The sequence below is a fragment of the Gymnoscopelus microlampas genome (genome assembly GCF_963454915.1).
Source record: "Gymnoscopelus microlampas genome assembly, chromosome: 1".
Classification (NCBI taxonomy): domain Eukaryota; kingdom Metazoa; phylum Chordata; class Actinopteri; order Myctophiformes; family Myctophidae; genus Gymnoscopelus; species Gymnoscopelus microlampas.
The window spans coordinates 48,310,219-48,327,363 of record NC_139962.1 but is presented as its reverse complement, the minus strand read 5'-3'; the positions used below and the strand labels follow the sequence as shown (position 1 = coordinate 48,327,363).

General features: G+C 41.3%; 1 protein-coding gene across 1 annotated transcript in view; it reads left to right on the top strand.

Annotated features, from left to right (window-relative positions):
• ntrk3b (neurotrophic tyrosine kinase, receptor, type 3b) overlaps positions 1-17,145 on the top strand; it is a gene marked incomplete at both ends in the record, with an annotated part of 250,628 nt that overhangs the window by 154,605 nt on the left and 78,878 nt on the right. The window lies entirely within an intron of this gene.

Sequence of the window (17,145 nt, the reverse complement as noted above, 5' to 3'; positions counted from 1 at the left end):
TAGGATAAGCCGATATCTGACATGTATAATATATAGCTGCCACATAGTCACTCCATCTGTTTTAGCAGGTGGAGGACTGGCAGTGTTGCTTGTTTTAGAGGTCTCAGTCTGTGATCATAACTAGAGTTAGTTAATGCAATCGTTATATTTGTCCCAATGTACAATTACAGCAATGTAGCAGATGTTCTTATCAAGAGCCACATACAAAGTGCAAGACTGATGTGTGTGTGTGTGTGTGTGTGTGTGTGTGTGTGTGTGTGTGTGTGTGTGTGTGTGTGTGTGTGTGTGTGTGTGTGTGTGTGTGTGTGTGTGTGTGTGTGTGTGTGTGTGTGTGTGTGTGTGTGTGTTAGTGTGTGTGTGAGTGTTTGTGTGTGGTGGTGGTGGGGGGGTCAGATTTTTTGTAACTTTTCTACCAACTTTCTACTTTTCTACCAAAGAATGAAGTGAAATCCGCACCCGCATTCCTCTGAGTGCCCAGGTATGATAGGTGTGAAAATGGATAGGCTTTCAAATTGTCTGTAGGCTATTTTTCCCCCTCTTTCTTCACACAACACACATTGCCCCACCATGTTATCTTGCAAAAATAAAACAAACAAGCTAAATTATGTATTACCACTGTGGTTCACCACTCTGCCACCTGCCGATCTCTTGTGGCCAAAACTATTTCCAAACCATTTCCCCTGTCCATGAAGTACAGCTTCTAGTTCTACCTTTGTGTTTAGCCATTCCGAAAAAAGCACGAATGACTTGGCTTCCCGGTGTGGTCAGACAGCATGTCATTCTGAAGTAGCTCACTGAAGCCATTAGTTTGCAGTCCTGACTGACAAGAGGAGGTCATTCCACAGCTTCGGAGCCAGGAGGAGGGAGAAGATTCTAGGCTACCCTTGGCCAGGGTCAAGCATCTCTGGGGCAAGAGGAAGATTCAAATGTAGAATAGGAGTGAGTGCTGGCTGGAGTAGAATGAGAGTTAAAGGCAGTTTGAGCCCAGTGTGTGTCGAAATTATTTTCCTTTATCTTAACATCTCTATATCTTCCTTCAAGGGAGGCAGGAATTTGGGAGATCATTAGATGTGGGGGGAAGATTTAGTGCTCATCGTCATCGTCATGCTGCTCAGTAGGCAGTCTGGGTCTATAGGTGGTCATTCATTGGGTGGTCGTTGGGTGCTTTAACCCATTAAAAGGATCCCTGGCTAATAACCCAAATATGCCGTAATACATTATAATTGTCCTCTAAAACTAAAATGTAAAATTAAATATTATTAATAGTATTTATTTTTCACTCAATAAGGCCAATGCGCGGCGCAAGTTGATGATGTAATTTGTCCATGTGTGGTCTAGCCCTATGGAATTAATGGAATGTGCAAAACATTTAAAATATTGATTTGATGCTCATATTAACCTTAGGAAGTATTAAGTTGTTTTTCATTTTCATATGCATTCCATAAATTCCATAAGGCTAGACCACACATGGGCAAATGACATCATCAATTTGCGATGGGCATTGCCCCTATTGAGTGAAAGATTAACTATTTCTAAAATAAATAAAATATTTAAGGTGTTTTTAATTTTACATTTTAGTTATAGAGGACAATTATAATGTATTAAGGCATATTTGGCTTATTAGCCAGGGATCCTTTTAAGACCTGCTAGATCTGCTATTTTTGAATAGCCAACGCTAAGATCTAAAAATGACATAGAGTAAGTAAGTAAAGTAATGATATTCATGGAGCTGTAGGCAGAAACGTTTTGTGTAATTGTTCTTGCATAGATTTAATGTTATTTATTCCACTTCATTTAAAGCATTCAATGACCACTTATGGTGACTTATAATCACACTATAATGCATTATAACAGTGATTATAATGCACACCTTGACACACGGGCATGCATGCGTGCGGAGACTCCGTGCATTTATAGATAAACTAGTCCGATGCCTGTTGGGAACGAAGCTCATTGCGAATGCATGCCCGTCTGGTTATGCAATACCCGTTCTACCCATCTGTGTGTCTGTGTCCCTTTTATGCCCATATATGGAGGTCTCTGTGTCTGTCGGCTGGTTCTCAAGATACGTGAAGGACATATACACACGCACACGCGTAACCAATTTTTCCAATGAATCACCAAATGCTATGAATGAATGAAATGTTTTGTAACTTCTAACTGTAGTAGAATAGTTTTAGACTTGCGTGATGGTGTCGGCTTGACACTGGCAGCTGATCAGAGCGAGAACTCTGTGTGCACATATACTTTCATTTTATGTGGTATGTGGGTCGTAACAGTTTTTTGGTCCTGTTAACCAGATAATGATGCCCGCTAACTGGTTGAAAAGCTATCCGTTATTCCCATCGTCTGTATTATGCCCGTGTGTGTGTGTGTGTGTGTGTGTGTGTGTGTGTGTGGGCATGTGCGCGTGTGTCTGCGGGCGCATGCACATGTTTGTGTATATTTAATTAGCCTCTCAGTTAGATTAGAGTTCAGCTTTAGTCACCTCACTACAGAATCCTCTGCTGTAATTATTTAGAGGTGGAAATTAGAGCATCACCCTTAAGCCTGCTATAATGTGTGTGTGTGTGTGTGTGTGTGTGTGTGTGTGTGTGTGTGTGTGTGTGTGTGTGTGTGTGTGTGTGTGTGTGTGTGTGTGTGTGTGTGTGTGTGTGTGTGTGTGTGTGTGTGTGTGTGTGTGTGTGTCCTACTATAGCATGTGATGCCTGTCACTAATTGTCCTTCTAGAGCAGGATTATAATGTCAGAGCTGCCTGTAGGACAGACAGGGTTAGAACATCAGCTGTCACTTTAATAAGGATGTCAGAATGTGACAATACCAGTTGGGATGAATCTGTGTCCCAGCAGGGCTTCAAATCAGCAATCTTCGAGTCACGAGTTAGCGTCCCTGGCTTAATGTAAATTAAGCCACATTCAAGCAAATGAAGTCATACTCCATGTTGAGCACATTACTGTCATATTTACAGTTTCACACTTGCAGTGATAAACTTGCATATAATTTACACGCGCATGTGTGCACACACGCACACATATACACATACATATAACATAATAATTGTACCGATATATAGATATCACAATATATATATATATATGGACCAGTTCTCTTGTTTTCCTCTCCTCCTCTCTACACACAAAGTAATTGGTCTTGCTTTTAATGTCCAGATTTCCCTTGACTTTCGACAAGTGGCCTTTTAAAAAAAAGATTCACAGGCCACTCTTGATTAAGTCAAGAAGGACAATCAAGCCTTTGCCAGTGGTGTCACACCAGCCATCTGGGGCGTTAGCCCCAACAAATGTCTTCTGGCCAGCTCTGCATCTTTTTGACTCAGGAAAAAAAATCTATATTCATCAGGACAATTTCATTCACAATCACCATCAGCACTTGCTACTGCAGTGTGCTGCCATGTGTGGAGTGGATACTGCTTGCATTTAATCAGTGTCAAAACATTGCATTAAAACGTTAATTTATGGAGGGAGTGTGCCAAATACCGATACACCTGTATGCATAGCACATCCATGAGTGACTCATGGATGTGCTTATGCATACAGGTGTATCGGTATGATGAGTGCACCGCTCAGAATTTCTGTGGAGCTGAAATAGTCCTATTTTGTTGTGCGTACACAGGTTCCTGAGGTGCAAAACACTTAAAATTGAAACTTATAAAGGATTGGGGATGAACAGTTACATAAAGGCAGATAAGTATATGGATAGTTTGTTTACTATTCTCTATGTCAAAAGCTGGTAAACTAAAATGTTAACAAGTGCTCACATTTATCTGCTTTTAGATTGCTGAATTGTCTGTCTGTGTTTATTTCAACCCATTTTAACCTTCAAAAGATGGGACCAAATTGTACATGTATGGTAAAATACATGTAATGTACCTTGCACAGCTCAGCCCCTAATATATTCAAACCTTGGTGACGGCCCTGCTCTTTGCATTTAAACTACAGCAAATGTTTAACACTAAAACTATTACATCTGATAAGAACTCTCTAAGTAGGGAACAGAAAACTTTGGAATGTAAGTCATGTCAGACATGGATCAAAAGCTTCCTTCACAGTGCATTCAATTATGAGGTGTGTTATTTAATGTAACCTTCCTAGACAATGTGACTACAAATAGAAGTTAGCAACCTAGATTCTATCATCCCATATTTCTTTTTTTCTCACAGGGAGTAGTCGACAGGCCCATATGCAAATGAAGTTTAAAATGAGACTAAACGTTTAGAAGTGTCTTCTCCAGACAGCTTTTTTCTTAGTAAGGAGAGCACACTGAACTAAGTTTGAGACATTGGAAACAACCATTCAAGTGTGCTGTGGTCTTCCTTTCCTACTGTCTCTGTCTGTGACTAGAAAGATGTATCCTAGTTCAATCTACTTATCTGCTTACCTCTCAATTGAATAATTGTCCCAGTTTAGAAGACATTGCCCTCATTGCATTGAGAGTGAAAATATATATACTTGAGTTATTTTTTTATTCATTCATATATTAATGAATGCATGCATGCATGCATTCATTCATTCTTACATTCAGTAATTTATTCATTCATTTATTCTGTAGTTTCATTTTAATTGCATATTCATTTCATGATTCACATGGATCACATCATTTTAAGTGATCATTTGTAGAAGTAGAATTGGTAAATAAAGAGATTATTAGGTGTTTTAATATTTGATAATTAGGTCCTGTGTTTTTATGTTAATGTAACAAGTTCAGCAACCCTATTAATGACAAGTTATTAATACCTCTATAACCCTTTCATTTTCATTTTAAAGAAGTACCAAACTTAATTGTATGGAAGTGTTTATTTGGAGCGGTGATAGACGGTTCGGTTGATTTCAGCAGGGACAAGTGTGTTACCAAGATCCATACCCTCACACAGAAATATGGGTATGAGAGTAGCGTAAAGGGCTTTTCACACAGTAGTACGCTCAGGGGTGGGAAACTTTGTAGATGGTGAGGGCCACAAAATGTCCACACTCACTCTGGGGGGCCGCATTGGTTACTGGCACTCTCACCAGTAGTACCCCATTACTTATAAGCCCATAATAGTCACATATGTGATAAATAAGGGATATTAACGATTATTATTTGTGTAACTTTGTTTTTATTTAGCATTTAGTAATGCTTCTATCAGCTTAAATACAGCTGTGCTACTAAACAAAACTTCACATTCCTGAGTATGCCTTTCAGAGTATTGCTGTAACCTTGGCTTAAAATATACAAAATGAAGACCAGAATTATAATTAATAAGGCTTCTATTAAAATAAACGAGAGAGCGCTTTACTGGTGGACTGTTGAAATTAAAATGGATCATGGAAAGTTGCATGTTTGGAACAGCTGAAGACAATAGTTCACCATTTCGGATATGTTTAGATTACTTTGTGATTTTGAAAGTAAAAAAAAAAAACCCTTTTATTTTATTTTTTTAATTGGCCTGGGGCCGCATTGAGTGACGGTGAGGGCCGCATGCGGTCCGCGGGCCGCCAGTTGCCCATCCCTGGCCTAGTTGTTCATTTTCAATGAGAGGTGAGCGGGCAGGTACAGTAGGGAGGCGTGGGAAATCAGACAGGTGGATGCCCCCGTGTGAACAGCCCTTAATGCTGTGGTGAGACACAGCATACAAGTCAACTCAAGCTTCACCTTAAAGTTCATTGTCACATCACAAATGTACAGCTGCAAAACAGTGGGTAAAACTATTTTCTGTAGCCTGGCTCCCTCGAATTGCAGTTACAAAATAGATATAATGAGATTTCTCTGGATTCTATAAATCTTTTTGCAATATTATTGACTGTAGATGAAATCCCCAAGTTCCTTGCAATTTTGTGTTGAGAAACATTCTTAAACGGTTGGACTATTTGCCCATGCAGCTTTTCACACAGTGCTGAACGTGCTTGTGAAATTTCAAGGATGCACCTTTTATCTTTTATCCTTTCACCAATTAGACTGTTTACCAGTGGAATGTTCCATACAGATGTGTTTTGAGCATTCCACATCTTTCCCAGCACTTTGGATTATATTCTATGTTCAATATAATACTGTAGGTACACAAATAAATTGCATTAGCATTACTAGTTGGTAACTTAGTGACATCAGAAATGCACAGCAGTATAATTGTAATGCACAGCAGTATAATTACCAAGTTATATCCTACATATAATTAAGGAAACCTCTGTGGACAGGATCTGTCTGTTCAGAATCTGTCTGTCCTGCCCGGTTCTCCTCAATGGCTGGAGCAATTGATCTGAATTTGCACATGGTCATTGTCCAATAGCATATGCACCAAATTACGTCGCCCGTTTTTAACTTTCCCAAAATGTAAGCTGTTTATTAGCGCTTTAATGTCAACACCGGAGATTCAGAGTTTGGGCTATGGGCGCTATCGTCGCTATGCTTACAGCCATCGCCATGGTTATAGTGCCGGGTCCGGCCGTGCCGACAGCGCATAACCCAAACTGCACATACTTTGGGTGCTCATATCCCCGGACGGGTATGGACTAGTATTTCTAATTAAACAAGGTTTAGACATTTCCACGTATGGTCGTGATCTTTGATCGCCACATAAATCCCCCATATTGTGTTTCAACATCAGCAGTGGTCATTAATACGCATTAAAAGGTCAGTCAGTCTAATGTTAGGGTAAGGTCGCTGTCGCAATCAGTACAGTTGTGTAGGGTAAATGGCCAGTCCAGAGCTACTCCCACCTAGGACTGAGTAACCGCCCCTCAAATATTATATTTGACATTTAACCGGTGTCAGTTCAGGGCTGGTTATATGTAGCAGGCACTGTCGGTCTTTAGCCGCCCCATGAGGGGCAGATGACCTCAGGCAAGGCTCAAAGGTGGCGTGAGTGTGGTGGTTGGCCTGATGAGCCAGCCACTCGGGAGACTTGCAAGGCCACTTGGGAGGGTCTTGTGGTCGGCCCGAGGGGTGGAGCCACTCAGGTGACCTCGACTGTTGGGGAAGGGGGTCTGGAGGGCGAACATATGGGTGGAACCACCTACTGACCCCACCACTGACGTTGGCCGGAAGAGGGTCTGAGGGACCAAAACTATTAATTAAAAAAAATATTCTTCCGCTGCTGCCAGCGTATTTGACCTTATATTGACGATCCACGGAGAGCTATGGAAGCCACGATGTGTACACGGTTGTAAACAAAGGCTGTCTGGGGTTAGGGGGAGGGTCTCGTCTATCCACCGGAACAAAAATGTTGTAACCACGATCGGCCATTTTGTTGCTATCCGCAGTTGAATAAGGCTCGTTTTCACAAAAAAAAGAAGAAATCCGAGCTAGATGTGTTTTTCTACAAGTGGACCGAAGTGACATTTTTTGGGATGACGTCACATCCATCCATTCCTTCTCTCAGAGTCAAGGGATCATCCCTAAGTTGCGTTAGAGCGCCCTCTGGCATAATTATTATTATTATTATTTTTTAAACGTCCTTGGCAGGCAAGTTTCGGATTTGAAAGGATGTTTTAAAACGTCCTTGGCAGGCAATGTGTTAAAGGGCCTCCTAAATTGGGGTTCCTGGTATTACTGTGGCAATACTGTCACACAATATGATCCTAGTAACACTGCTCCTTCTCAGGGACAGCTGCAGGTAATGCCACCTGACACAACTACTAGTCACAGGAATAAGGAGATGTCTGTGACAAGCAAATCTGAACCTTATCCATGCCACACTCCTCCACCACCCCTGCCTAGACACCCAGTAGAAGACAATAGATACATGTTGTGAGTGATAGCTCTGTACTGACTTGCACACCCTCTCTAGGCCCATAAGGGTGCCATTTCTCTCCACTGTATCCCCACTGAGTGAGGAGTCCATCTTCCCCAAAGAACAGACAAGTGGACATTTTTTTCCTACTGAGTGTAGCGTTGTGAGCTTGTACATCGGCTATTTTCACAATGTTTGCCTCTTTCTTACCTAATATTTGAGATAATATTGAGTCTTAAGAGTAATTAAATTGTAACTTTAGAAATGTGCAGATACCCTGTATACATTTATACTGTATGTTGGTTTGTTTACTGTTTAGTGAGAAAACAATTTTGCACATTAAGCTAACCATCTGGGGACCCTCCAACATCATTTGGGGGACCCACAGTTTGGGAACCAGACACCTTTAAAAACAAATTGGTGAAGCCATTTCTCGGTAAGGAATTTCTTTCAAGATTTGTGTAATATTCCCAGTCTATCACTTGGCAGCCATGTTTTTACAAATGTCACAGTACCACCCAATAATGATTAATTTAATCCTTATTGGTATCCAAAGACATTTTTAAAGCTTCAACAGAATGTGAATTACATGTATAGGTGATGAATTCACCAATCCTGGGCGTTATGGCATGTAGAAAAGGGAGACATGTCCAATTACATTGTTAAATATGCTTATAACCAATTGCTTTAATACTGTATATAATTGTACTTATAATCACTTGACTATAATTTATATATGCTAATTGGATTCCTAGATCACCAAAACATGGGGTTAGGCACCAAAATGACTTGTGTAGGGTAAATAATGAAGTAATGGTCTTTTAAGGAACTGGTGGCGGCCATCTTGGAAGTTTGACATTTCTAATGATCAGATTTTGCTAAACTGTTGATATGTTATTAAGTACACCTGATACTACAATACACCATTGAGAAACCTTTTGTTTTGGGTCAAACCATATTCGCACCCGCCTATCCTGCAATTTGGTGCAGGTGGTGTTAATCGCAATCAGTACAGGTGTGTAGGGTAAATGCCCAGTCCAGAGCTCCTCCCACCTAGGACTGAGCAGGAGGGGATTTTTTGCAGTCGCTGTGTACCGCCTTCCTGTTTCTGTACTCTACATAAAGATAGGCATTCCTTTTATTTCCATAAATGGGATGTACTGTACTGTAGTAGGTGCAGTTTCAGCAGATAAAAAGTTAATCCGGCTTTCACTCTGGCTCCCTCTGTATGAACTGTTTGCTGTTCTGATGGAGCTGGACCACTAGCTTTGCTTTTAGCCAGAATGTGACATGAGCGAGAATTTCTTTAGAGCTCATACAAGCCAGCCAGGACAGGCAGCCCCAGCTTCTCTTTAGTTATTAACTCATTGTATCGAAAGAAGAAGAACAATAAATGATGATGATGCATAAAAGCTGCAGTGTCATTATTTATTTATATATCTTAAAAAATAAATGAGAGAAGAAGACATCTTCCTTCAGAATGGTAGGGGACAGAGTCATCCAAGTGTGCTCTCTTTTAGGGGTGCAACAGCTATCAAACTAATCGATTTTTTATAAAATAATTATTTGGTGCAAAAAAAAATCTAATCTACAAGCTCACAATGCATTAGCATCAGTGTACAACAAAACATTAAATAGGGCTTAAGTTTGTTATTGTCTAATGGATTTCAATAAACTTTATATTTTAGACAGATAACTCACTAATAGATTGAGACCAATAATATTTTTATAAAATGTAAATACAAGTGTGAATATTATATTTGATCTTGGCATTCAGGCTCTGCTATACATTACTCCCTGCTCAGGGACCAACCATTTAAGAGCAGTGAGATATACTTCTATAACAAACCCCCCAGGGGAAAGCGGAACCCTTAGGGAAAGCAGAGCCTACTGGTGGTGCTGGGATGGTGATGGGAGAAAATAAAACATATACAACATCAGTGGCAGCACTGACAGCAAGAGGAAGTGCAATGAATCAGGTGAGCTTAAGTAGACCGCCAATATGGTCAGCTGCTTGACACGTCACATACAGTACAGTACATCGCCCATATAGTGATGCACATGCGTATAAACCTCTCAAGTGTATCTGCCTGAACTAGCTCACAGGCTACGCATCATTTGTGTAAATCTGTATGTGTGCTATCATTTAAAATGTGTTCTGTTGAAATATGGAGATCTACCACTTAACCTAGCACAATATACTGAACATGTGTCTTCTGCCCAAGGCTGGCTTCACACAGTGTAGCATTGTATGATTTCCCAGCTGGACGATATACATGTTTTTGCATTCGCTATGTCGTTTCATAATCCCTGTAACTGCAGTGACCTCCGTCGTTTGGGAAACGCACCCCATGTAAAGCATTTCCCCCGCCTTCACTTAGAGTACAGTGTTTGGAGAACTACAGGTAGCTAGAAAGCCCATAAAGGACAAGGGACAGAGCGGGCCCAAAAGAGAGAAACATGATTAATGGATAACATTTGAATACACGCACACACATCCACATCCACGTGCATGCACACACGCACACACACACGCACACGCACACGCACACGCACACGCACACGCACACACACACACACACGCGCGCGCACACACACACACACAATCAACCAACCTTCACGCTCCACTGCCTAATGCCCTTTATTCATCATCCCATTTTATAGTACCTCCTGGCGAGAGAGAGACAGAGAGAGAGGATGAGAGAGAGACATACATATAAGTAGTGAATCTCTATCTAACATGTCACATTGCCTTTTATTGTCTGTGTTGAACTTTCCTTCACCCTCTCCCTACTATGCTAATGTCCTGGAGGATTTTGGCTAATTACTGTGCTACGTATACATTCTGCTAATTTACATGATGGCCTTAAAATAGACTCTCCCACAGCCGTACGCTGATGAGTCTCCTTCAAGTTAATAGACATTAAGGGACTGAATCTCACCAGACAACTCTCGGTTTCAGTGAGAAGGGAGTAGAAGCTAGATTGGCTAACATTCATTACATCTTGTTCATTAGCAGTCATTGTAGAGGTCCTCCTTCATGTGTATTTATTCAGCATCTACCCAGTAAAATCCTCAGTGTTAATTGACCCCGGGGGGGGGGGGGGGGGGGGGGTTTAATTGCTACATCCACACTTTTTTTGTGCATAATTTTTGCTACGTTTGTGCCTAGCGTACCCACTACTCTGCCATTTGCGAAACCCTAAAACTGGCGGTAAAGAAGATTTTGAAAACAATGATGCAGACACCCACGTTCACTTCCTGATTGGGTCTTATCAGTCATGACGTGTCCGTCCCTGATTTGTCACGTCCCTATCACATGATATGCTTTTCCAAAAGAAAACAAACATGTCATGACTACAGTGATTAATTCAACATAAATAATGAATTGTAGACCTTGTTGTCTATGTAAGCAGCTGGTGTGCAGTTACATTCTGCATTTTATAATGCTACTACTGGCTACATAAGCAGAAAGCAAGCTGATATTGAAGTGATTTGTGACAATTCAAGTGTCCTGTGGTGATCTGTATTACTTATAACGGCAGCATGCGGTGCACGTTGTATTACCTGAGTGACGATCGAAGGAAGTTGTTTCAGTCATCATCTGACAACTCTGTAAGAAGACCATCAACATCTTTTGGGTCCAGCTGACTAAATCAAAACACAGAGGACAGAGCCCAAACAAAACATAGAGCAATTGATCGCACACACATCTACTGTAAGTAACATCCCCTGGTTAAATCCACAGACTACATCAGACTGCATTAATTATAAATACAGTACTGTTTGTCAAATGTCTGTCAAATGTGCATTTTCAGGCATGTATGGACAAAATATATTTCTGAAACGGTGCTGAAATCCTTGACTGTCTTCCCACTTATTTTTGTGTTTTGTCACAGCATATAAAACAGATTATATTCACCTTTAAATCTTTAGGATTCACAATGAGGTTAATTAAGTCATTGCTCAAGAACCATAGTAAAAAAGTATGCATGGTTCTTTCAGGGTATTTGGAAGTTCCTTTCAACTGTGTTATAATACCCAAAGCATGAAGAGTTCTCATAAGGTTCAACTACAAAAGCTGAATTGAATACAAATGGTACTCTACTATTATGCCAGGGTAACTTCACTAGTATAAGCCTACAGCATGAAATGGTTATTATAGAACTGCTATGGAGACAATGTGTAATTTATATGACTCCAACCTGTGATTAGTGGAGAATTATTACATGTTTTTATTTATTTTAAATAGCAAAGTGTGTGCCTTAGTCATGGCACACTATGATGAGGTGCTTGAAGGTGCTGTGTGCACAGGTCCTACTTCTAAATGTATCCATATATTAGCTGTGTAACAATACATACTGTATAATACACACACATTATACTGCACAAACTGAACGATACTCTCTCTCTCTCATTTTTATCATCCTTCTTAATATGCATGTGTGTGTGTGCGTGCGTGCGTGCGTGCGTGCGTGCGTGCGTGGGAGCAGGCAGACAGGCAGCAGGCCTACTGTATAGTGTCAATTGTTCATATCCTGGTTGGAGGGGCGGCTGCGTTTCCTGAGCTTATTGCTCCTCCTGGGCCTCTCGTTATCTCCCTGATAGTCTGATTGCCAGTGGTTTTGTGGCTGCTGAAGTGCTTGTCAGGTGGTAGCATCTGAAACATTACGTGGTTGGGGTGGCTAGGTTCTTTGATAGGCCTACGGGTTATTTCTGACACAATTGTCCATCATATACTGTATACAGTATGTCCTGGATGGAGGGGGAACTCACTTAATGCACCGGGCTGTCCGCACGAACTCTGCAGTGCTTTGTGGTTGAGAGCAGTTCCCTTACCAGGCAGTGATGCAATAGTTCACGATGCGCTCAGTGGTGCCTCTGTAGGAGGCCGGCCGTAGGATCTTGGGCCGCATGCCAAACTTCTTCAATAATTTTAGATAAAATACGTTAACAGAACAAGATGAGAAAAAAAAGGCAATCATCAACAAACCTTTCTTTTGATGTATTTAACAACGACATCCAAGATTTGGAAAAGAAAACTAATAATACCTTCATTTCTGTGAACCAATTCCGACCTGCCTTTAGTGGAGATGTATCATTTTCTATCTTTAGATAAGGTTAACAGAACAAGATTAGAAACAAATGTAATCACCACCAACAAACAGTTTTACTTTTGATGTATTCAACAGTGACATTTAAGACAGTAGCACTTTGTAAAAGAAAACTGTCATCTTATGGTGACATCAGTTCATAAGTAATTTCACTTAGCACCAGTTATTCACTGTAAATAAGTCTGCATTGGAGTGACTTGTTATTTTCTGCATACAGAAGCTAGACCAATGGTACATTTAAAACATATCTGCTAGCCTGATCATTCTGGGATGTTGATTTGAGTAGACATGACCATTCTGTCCAATTCCAGGTCTGTGAATGTAACTGTCCAGTCCAAATAATAAGGTCAGACTCTAAGCATAGGAGATAGAGGAAGCTTCAGCTCATGAATATACAATGGAAAAGCCTGTCGGAAAGGCAACAGTGGTGAGTTTCAGCTTGTCTCTGTGAGGGCTGTTAGTATGAGCTTATACAGCATGAAGCCTAGCAACCAACACACACATTTTTTGTTAAAGATAGAGAATGTCCCTCCATCTTTTGGTAAAGTTTTTAGTTGGAGGGAGAGAGAGAAAGGAGTGGGAAACAGAAGAGAGGGGAGGCATAGATGAGTAGAGGAGTAGGAAGGTGTGGAGAGGAGAGGAGACGAGACGAGACGAGAAAGTGAACAGGAAAGGAGAGAGAGAGAGTGTGTGTGTGTGTGTGTGTGTGTGTGTGCGTGTGTGCGTGTGTGCGTGCGTGCGTGCGTGCGTGCGTGCGTGCGTGTAAACCAGTGGGAGGCTGTTAAGGGAAATGCCAAGATCATCAGCCACTAAGAGTGTGTCAGATGAAGACAGAGAATGTGTCACAGCGTCATGAGGGCTCATTATCGCCTCAGTCAATGACAGGACATTATGTCTATTTCACGGGTCGAAACCATCTCTCCTCCCACCCTGCACTGGAAAATCCACAGTGTTCTTTTAACTCTAGTTTTCAAAATCAAGAAGGTTTATTTGTCAGTACTTATACAGGTACAGTACAAGCAGTGAAATGCAAGTATGATAAGGGTCACAATGCTGTGAAACAATAGCATACTCTGTAACAACGTAACAATAAAGCTGATAATAAGATAAGAAAAAGACCCTTTAAGTTTTACTTCAGCAACAACACAACAATAAAAAAACATATCGACACCTTGTGTGCGTGCGTGCGTGCGTGCCTGCCTGCCTGCCTGCCTGCCTGCCTGCCTGCCTGCGTGCGTGCGTGCGTGCGTGCGTGCGTGCGTGCGTGCGTGCGTGCGTGTGTGTGTGTGCGTGTGTGCGTACCTGAGTGTGTGTACAGTATCAAGGTGAGAAATTGAAGTAATATGCTGTGGATCCGTTACATAACCTTCCTGTTGCCACAATCTGATTATTGCTGTCGGACAAAAGGCCTAAATTCAATTTGTTCTCCTCCAGAGAGACTGAACCAAAGAACAATACAAAAGCCGTTTATTATTGTAGTTGTTTTTATTGTTATTATTATCTGAATTGGTAATTATTGGTTTCTTTAAAAATGACAATGTGTCGGGGCTCTCCCCAGGCTGGCAGAGGGAGAGTAGTGCCCAGGATTACAAGCTTAGGCAATTGGCTCTGGGTGAAAAAATGGGTACAAAATCGTGGGCTAAAAATCGAGAATTAAAAAAAGGAAATGACAATGTGGGGCCCTATTTTCGCCGGTGCCTTACCCATTATCCCTTAACATTTTTGAACTATTTGTAAAAACATTTTCAAATAGTTCAAACAGCCAATCTACAAGCTCACAACGTGTCGATGTAGATCGGCTAGTTGAACAGTTTGAAAATGTTTTTAAAAATAAAAAAAAATGGCAAAGAAGTTTAGGGTTAATGGGTAAGGCACCGGCGAAAATATGGCCCACAGGATCTCCTGTTATACACGAATCCACGGAGCGCTGCCCTGTAGGGGGCGCCGCCATTGCTGCGGTGTCAGTCAGCTGCTGCTGCGGTTCTGTCCGTCTGTTGACGTTAGCAGAGCAGCCATAAACTAGCCAACTGGCACCTGACTTGATTTTCTGTACATCTTTGTAAAGTTAGTGTTAGTAAAAGTTAGTAAAAAGCAAGTAAAAGAGTAACGTGAGCGGTCAGATACTGTCTGCAGCTGACTGACACTGCAGCAACAGCTGACTGAGTCTGACACCGCAGCAATAGATGCACGCAGGGCAGCGCTCCGTGGATTCGTGTATAGGCAGAGGGTGTCACTTTATTTATTGTTGCATGATGCATGAGTGCGGTTACACCTCATTTTAAGACCATAGGCCATATTAATAGCACTTCCCCACTACTCCTAATAGTTAGGATGCACAATGAAAGTCCAGAGGTTGTAGGTGAAGGAACAAAAGGTGTTAGTTTTAGAGGTCACAATGCACCTCTGACTAATAAAGCCTCATACTTTATTTAAGCTATGATGTGATTGAATTAAATCAATAATTGATTGACTAGTATTTTCATTGAGTGGCACCATCTTACGATGAAGTATACATCACGCTTTAGCTGCTTAAACCCTATATACTTTGTTGTATGTCAATAGCAAAACATTGCCAAACTATGTACAAACTCTGTAAGCCCACAATGTGACCCATTGTGATCTTGTAGATACTATTTTCACAGAATGTTTGCCTAGTACATGTCCAGAAACGTTTTGGTGTTGTGAATAGCCGATTCGCAGATCTTTTGATCTACCAATTTTGCTAAATATTCATCCCAGAATAGGGACACTATGGTTCATGTGGTTACCTGCTCTTCTCATCAGTTATCATACTATAAACACAATGTGCATGTTCCTTTCTTCAGCGATGATTTATGCCTTCCAACCATTCATTTTTTATAATTCCGTTACTCTTCAATAAGTGTCAATCTAAATGGTAGTGTGCGCTCTGTATGAAGAGAAATTGAAAGGCGTAAGGCAAGGAGTGAGAAATGAATTAAGCAAGGGAGGAATGAAAAAAATGAAATAAAGAAAAAGAGAAGCCTATTCTGTTCTCTCATCATCCCACACACACGTTGGAGTGTTTCTCTTTTGTCACCCACCTCCATGCAAAGACACACACGGACGTGCTGATGCACGCGCGCACGCACATGCGCGTATGCAAACCTGGTTTGTTCTATCATCAAACACCATCACTGGTTCTGTCAATCTGTCAATCAGAAAGAGAGGGGAAACAGTGCATGAGGAGTAGGGAGACAGTAGGTGAGGACAGACCGAGATAAAGCGAGGGAAACTAAATCTGGTTGGCTAATCAGAAAGAGTGTGTGCACAGGATGATGGAGGAAGGAGAAATACGTTTGTGAATTTGTGCGTGTGTTAATGTGTGCGTTCAAAGAAGGCGTGAGAAAGAGTGGGCGAGAGGAGAGAAAGACAGAAAGAGCCTGTCAATCCGCAAGAGAGATGAAGGGAGAATGAGAGACCAATAGAGCCAGAGAAAGAATTCCAGTCAGAAAGAAAGACAGAGAGCCTAATAGAGTGATTGGGATTCTACCTAATTCTGGCAGTGAGTGAGAGGTGCTTCCCCATCCCACTTTAAACAGGAGGAGAAAGGAGAGACGTTCTTTTTCCTCTCTCCTTCTCCCGTTTCTCTGCGTTCTTTAACGCCCCCAACCCAACAGCCCTCCTTTCATTGGCTCTTTGATTCAACACACTGCAATAAGGATTGATACTGCTTTTAGATCCAAATGGCAGACAGGGCCAAACACTTAGCAGAACAAATATATAGACAAAGAGAGGGAAAGAGAGAATGACACAGTCAATCAGTGAGACACAAGGAGAGAGATGTAGAGATGGAATTAGAGAAAGAGACAGCAAATCAGTCGAAATAGAGACAGAAAGAGGATGGAGAGAACAGAGGATAGAGATGCGTCTGAATCAGAAACTTTTATCCAGTATGCTTTTTCACTCAGAATTAGCTAAATTAGGGATTCCCAACCTGTGGGCTGGGGTCCACGGGTGGGCCATGTGGCTATTGCAAATGGGCCCCCAAATAATTGACACTCATGTTTTAATGATAATGTAAGAAACTCAAAAGTATACTGTATGTTAGTTCCGTTGATCCAAGCCGGAACACATTGACTGATCATTAAAATAAACATGGTCTGAAAATGAACGCAGCCTATCCATCTGATCACTTACACAGCAGCCGAGTGGCTGCTTAAATGCACCATATTATCATAGAATGATAGAATGGCTGCACTTCACCACCTTGATGCCACCATGATGTGCAGTAGAATATTGTGTGAACTATGTGCAAGTAGCAAATGTTGAGACAAAAATGGAGGAGAA